The sequence below is a fragment of the Octodon degus genome, unplaced genomic scaffold, assembly GCF_000260255.1.
Source record: "Octodon degus isolate 3935 unplaced genomic scaffold, OctDeg1.0 scaffold00331, whole genome shotgun sequence".
Classification (NCBI taxonomy): Eukaryota; Metazoa; Chordata; class Mammalia; order Rodentia; family Octodontidae; genus Octodon; species Octodon degus.
Genome location: NW_004524907.1, coordinates 614,768 through 620,024, shown reverse-complemented (window position 1 = coordinate 620,024; position 5,257 = coordinate 614,768). Strand labels below are relative to the sequence as shown.

General features: G+C 52.6%; 1 pseudogene; it reads right to left on the bottom strand.

The window, feature by feature from the left end:
- Positions 1-716: 716 nt before the first annotated feature.
- Positions 717-3,387, bottom strand: LOC101585724 (annotated as a pseudogene).
- Positions 3,388-5,257: the final 1,870 nt, after the last annotated feature.

The following is a 5,257-nucleotide window of genomic DNA, read 5'->3' as shown; positions in this document are numbered from 1 at the left end:
TCTTGCCTTCATGGTTTGTGAAGAGACATCTGCCATAATTCTGATGGGATTTCCTTTGCATGTGATTTTCTTCTTTTGTCTAGCAGCTTTCAGTAGATTATTTTTGTGCTGGATTTCTGAGATCTTAACTATTACATGTCTCAGTGTGTTTTTAATTGGGTTGAAGTTATCTGGCATTCTGTGTGCTTCGGTTATCTGAATGTCAGATTGTTTCCTCATATTTGGGAAGTTTTCTGCTATTACTTCTGCCCATATTCTTTTTATGTCATTGGTATTGTCTCCTTCTTTCTCATTGATGCCTATTAGTCTCACATTGTTCATCTTTGCATCATCTTGTAGGTGATGAATTATTTTTTCCTGCATCTTTGCTGTTTTTTAATAGATCTTTTCTTGCCTTTTTACTAGGTGCGCCAGAGTCTTCAAGATCTGAAACTCTATCTTTACTTTCACTCAAACGTTTTTGCAGGCTTGTGATTAAAATTTTAAGTTTCTCTATATCTCTTTGACTTTGCTTCATGCAATCTATTTCTTTCCTGTGTTTCTCATTCAAGAAATCCTTCATTTTTCTAATTTCCTCCATTTTTTAAAATAAATGTATTCTTTAGAAGCAGTTATTAATTCTTTTTTTTTGTTTGTTTGTTTGATACAGTGACTTTTTATTTAGTGGTACTGGGGATCAACCCCGGAGCCTAGTGTACACCAGAGAACTGCCCTGGCATTGACCCATGTCCCCTCACAGAAAAGGGTTAGATGCTCAGATACACTGGTTTTACTGGCCTACTTTCAGTGCAGACCTAGTGAGGCACAACGTGGTTGCCTCCAGGGGCCTGGGAAGAGGAGCCATCCAGGAGGACCACCCCAGCCTTTGGGGGCAGACTGTCAGCCCCAAGCCCTAGCAGCCCGTAAGCGGTGTTGAAGAGGTTGATGGGAGTGGAGCCGTCGGTGATGAGGGTGGACTTCAGGCCCAGGGACTGCAGGAGCTTGACCTGCATCTCTGGCCTGGCCATGGCCAGGTCCCTGGTGGTGCTGGGACCCAGGGCTTCTGTCATCTCCGTGAACTTCTTCACCTCTATTTCCGCCAGCTGCTTGGCCTTGCTCACTTCCAGCTCCAGCTGGGCCCGGGCATAGATCAGCTCCTGCTCTCGTACTTTCTGTATCCGCTGGAGCTCAGCATCCGTCTCAATGGCCAGGGCCTGCGCCTTCAACCTGGCCTGCAGCACGGAACCTTCTCCCTCAATCCGCGCATCCTCCGCCCGTGACTCAGCCTCAGCCTTGGCAGACCCAGTGCTCTCCACAGCCACGCTCATGGCCTCAAGCTCTAAGAGTTGCTTGCGCACCTTCTCGGCTTCTGACTGGTCTAGGATCTTCTGCCGTTCCAGCCGTCCATGGGCTTCTTGCTCCAGCCTCTGAGCCTCATGCTTGGCCGCTGACTCCTAGGAGTTGGTGGTGATCTCAATGGCCAGCTGGACGCTGCGCTGTAAGGCATCCCTGGTCCGTTGGTCCACAGGCTCCACCGACTGCACATCTACGCTGCTGACCACCAGCCCATTTTGGGGGAAGAGGGCCCAGTCCCTGGGCCTGGGCATAGCCAAGCCATCAGGGCCCCTGGCTTCGGAGGTCTCAAAGCCAAAGACAGCAGCAGGGATGATGCGGGCCGAGTTCTTATGGAAGTCATTGAAGCTGACGGAGGCCACAGCCCCCCTCCCCCCCGCACACGGGATGCGATGGCCTTGCACGTATCACCCACGAAGTCAGGCACTGAGAAGAGCTTGGCCACCTCCTGAGGGTCATTCCGATCACTCAGTTCAAAATGCCAGTTGTAGGCAAGCTGCAGCTGCAGCCTGGCGTGATCTGCAGTCTAGATAGTGATGACATCTGTGAAGAAGTCAGGCCCAAGCAGCAGGCAGAGTGTCCGGCGGGCATGGGGCCGTTTGGGCAGCCCTGCCGAGAGGGACAACACAGTGAACTGCTCCTCGGGACCCAGCGACACCAGTTCTGGCCCAAAGACCACGCGGGCCCACTTGGCTCTGTAGTCGTACACCTGCACGGCCGCATTGTGCAGCACACGGTAGCTGACCACGCGGGTCTTGTTCCGGGCGGCGGAGGGAGGAAGGGTACTGGTGCTGTCCGTCATGCCCCTGTTGGCCAGGGGGTCCTGCGCCTTGCTCAGCAGCTCCTCCACCCCAGGAGGCAGCTCCTTCTCCCACAGGACCTCATCCTGGTCCAGCATGTGGGTGCTTCCGATCACAGCGCGCACCTTCCCAGTCTTGACATCCTGCACATAGATGCCCTCGTTCTCATCCAGAGGGATGGCCTGGCGCTCCTCCACCATCTGCACCTTGGCCGATGGCACATACTCCAGGGGCCCTCAGATGAGCCAGTGGTCCCCGGCCTGGTGTGGGCCCTCCTCGCCCTCCTCTCCCTCCTCCAGGGACTGCAGCACCTTCAGCAGCAGGCCCTGCTGCTCAGACAGCACATACACGTCCTGGATGCCTCGCTCCAGCCTCTCGCCAGGCTGCAGGAAAAAGGACTTCTCGCCCTTGATGACGCGCTTCTGTCCTAGCTGGTTCTTGCCATCTGGTCCCACAGGGTCGAGGACCACACAGTAGTGGCGGGGACCCAGGGTTGTGATGGGCACAACCCCCAGCACCTCCTCGTACACATCTGGCACGTGGGCTGCAGCGTCTCGCACCGTGACCAGCCATTCCTCTCCAGTGCTGCGGGCCACTCCCCGCAAGTCCTGGAAGTTCTGGAGAGCCCGGACGTGCAAGGCAGTCTTTTCTGTAAGGATCACAGCATCCACCAAATCCAGAACTTCCTCGAACACCGCCGGGAAATACGCACCCACTGAGCGGACCAGCCACTCTTCTCCTGTCACTCTCTCCTTGCCATCCTGGTCCCAGCACTCCTTGCGGGCCCTCAGCCGCAGAGCCTGGTTGGGTTTGATGACAGTGGCCTGGATGGTCTCCACGACTTCCACCTCCTTCTGGGGGAAGGGGTCCTGCGCCAGCCGGATCTCCTGGTCACTGTGACGGAGCTGTACTTGCCCTGTGACGTCAAGCAGCACGGAGCCTTGGCCGTCCCGGCACACAGGGTTGGCCACTACACAGTAGTGGCGTGGAGGGACAGTCACCATGGGTGAGGGGGAGAATAGTATCCTCTCATTGTCCTGCCGGATGTAGGTCTTCGGCCCAATCTCCACACGGGACACATTGCTGTTCTGGTCTAGCACGTGGATGTAGTAGTACGGAGGGATGCGGATGATGGACTCCATGTTGGCCATGGTGGATCGGGAGAACACTGAGTCTGGAAACGGAGCTGGCACTGGCCCGGTATTTTCCATTCTAGTTTTCTCTCTCCTGTCTGTGACCTTCTTTGGCTCCCTGAGCAAGATGGCGGAGAGCACACGCCCACGATGCCCGCAATGGAGTGGCTGAGGCAGGAGTTCGAGGCCATCCTGAGATCAGAGTGAGTATGAAACCAGTCTAAACTGCATAGTAAGGCCATCTCCAAGAGTGGCTAGCAGCGGCGCTCCGTGAGGCGGCGGGGTTATTAATTCTTTTACTGCAGAGTTTTTTTTCAGATTGGTTTTCCTCCATATGTTTCTGTATTAGATTCTTTACTTCAGATGCTATGAACTCAGAGATTTTTTTTTTATTTCAGAAATTAATTCTGCTCTGAGTTCCTCTATACCGTTCTGCTGTTGTTCCTTTACTTCTGACACTATTAATTCATACATTTCAGCTGAGCTGGTGTCCTTTGTACTTGTTCTGGGTGGGTTCGAGGCCTGAGATTGCATTTTGCTCCTTGTCTTTATCATTTCATGTAGCACTGATCTCTGACCTTTGGAGTAGAGCTTTGGTGTAGTTATAACCTTAGCACCTAATGAAATTCAGGTATCGATATACCAAGTTCTAGTTCAACTAGTTGTGCCAAGCTTGGGTCTGGCTACTGTGCTCAGCTCCTTTCTGCTGCTGCCCTTGGAGATGAGCCCACTGTGCCCCTCTGGCAAGATGTTCTGCTCCTGGATTTGCTGTGTGGTTTTGACCCTATTCTCATTGCAGGGACTTCAGCTGCAGAGTTTCACCCCAGGCCTGTATGCCAGGTCTGGGCTAGGTCTGGAGGGATATGGGGGGGGACTGGAGAGCACAGAAGCTCACCCACATACTCACTGGGCCTGGGCTTTAGCAGGTCTGCAGGGCTCCCAAGTGTTGGTGGAAGTTCTCACTCACAGGGTGCGCTGTGCTGGCTCTGGAGGGGCAGGGGAGGTCCGCAGATCGCGGGCAAAGGTCTCTCTCATGCGGCAGGCCTGGTCTTGGTCAGGTGGGTACAGCAGAGAGCAGAAGGTCTCTCACACACTCACAGGGCCCGGGGTTGGGCAGATCAGTTTTAATTTCCTGTATAGCTCTTTGAGTCTGCTTCATGCCTTCTATTTTTTCGTATATTACTCATTTAAGAATTCCATCATTTTTCTATTCTGTTTTTTTAATTAGTGTCTTCTTTAGAAGCACTTAGTAATTCTTTCATTATAGTTATTATGTCCTTTTTTATTTCAGAAATTATTTCTGATCTGGTTTCCTCTGTACCTTTCTACAGTTGTTTCTTTTCTTCAGATGCTATTATTTCAGAGAGTTCAGGTATGTGATTTCCAATTTCTTCTGTGCTATTTTATCCTGCACTTGTTCCACGTGGGCTCGGGGCCTGAAAATGCATCTGTATAGCATTCTCTTGTCTTTGTCATTTTGTATAGCACTGTCTTCTGACCTTTGGTGTATAGCTTTGGCTCAGTTATTATCTTAGCACCAGGTCCAGATCTCCCAAGTTCAAACTGGCCCAGGTGGGTGTGGCTTGGGTCTGGTCATTGTACTTTACTTCTTCCTGCTGTAGCCCTTGGAAGTGAACCTTCTGTGCCGCTCTGGCAGTGTGTTCTGCTCCTGGATTAGCTGGATGGGTCTTGCCTCTAGCCTCTTTACAGGAAGTTCTGCCTCAGGATTTTACACTGGGCCTGTCTGGTGGATGAAGTTTTCTACATACAGGCCTGGCCTACGTTCTGCCTGGAATGAGGATCCGGCAGTCCCTTGGCTGCCCCACTCACATGCTGGGCTAGGTGCTGACTGGTTTGAGGATCTGGTGGTCACACACACACACACACACACACACACACACACACACACCTGGCCTAGTTTCTGGCTGGAATGAGGATCTGGTGGGCCCCAGGCTGCCCCACTCACATGCTGACATGCTGGGCCTGGGTGCT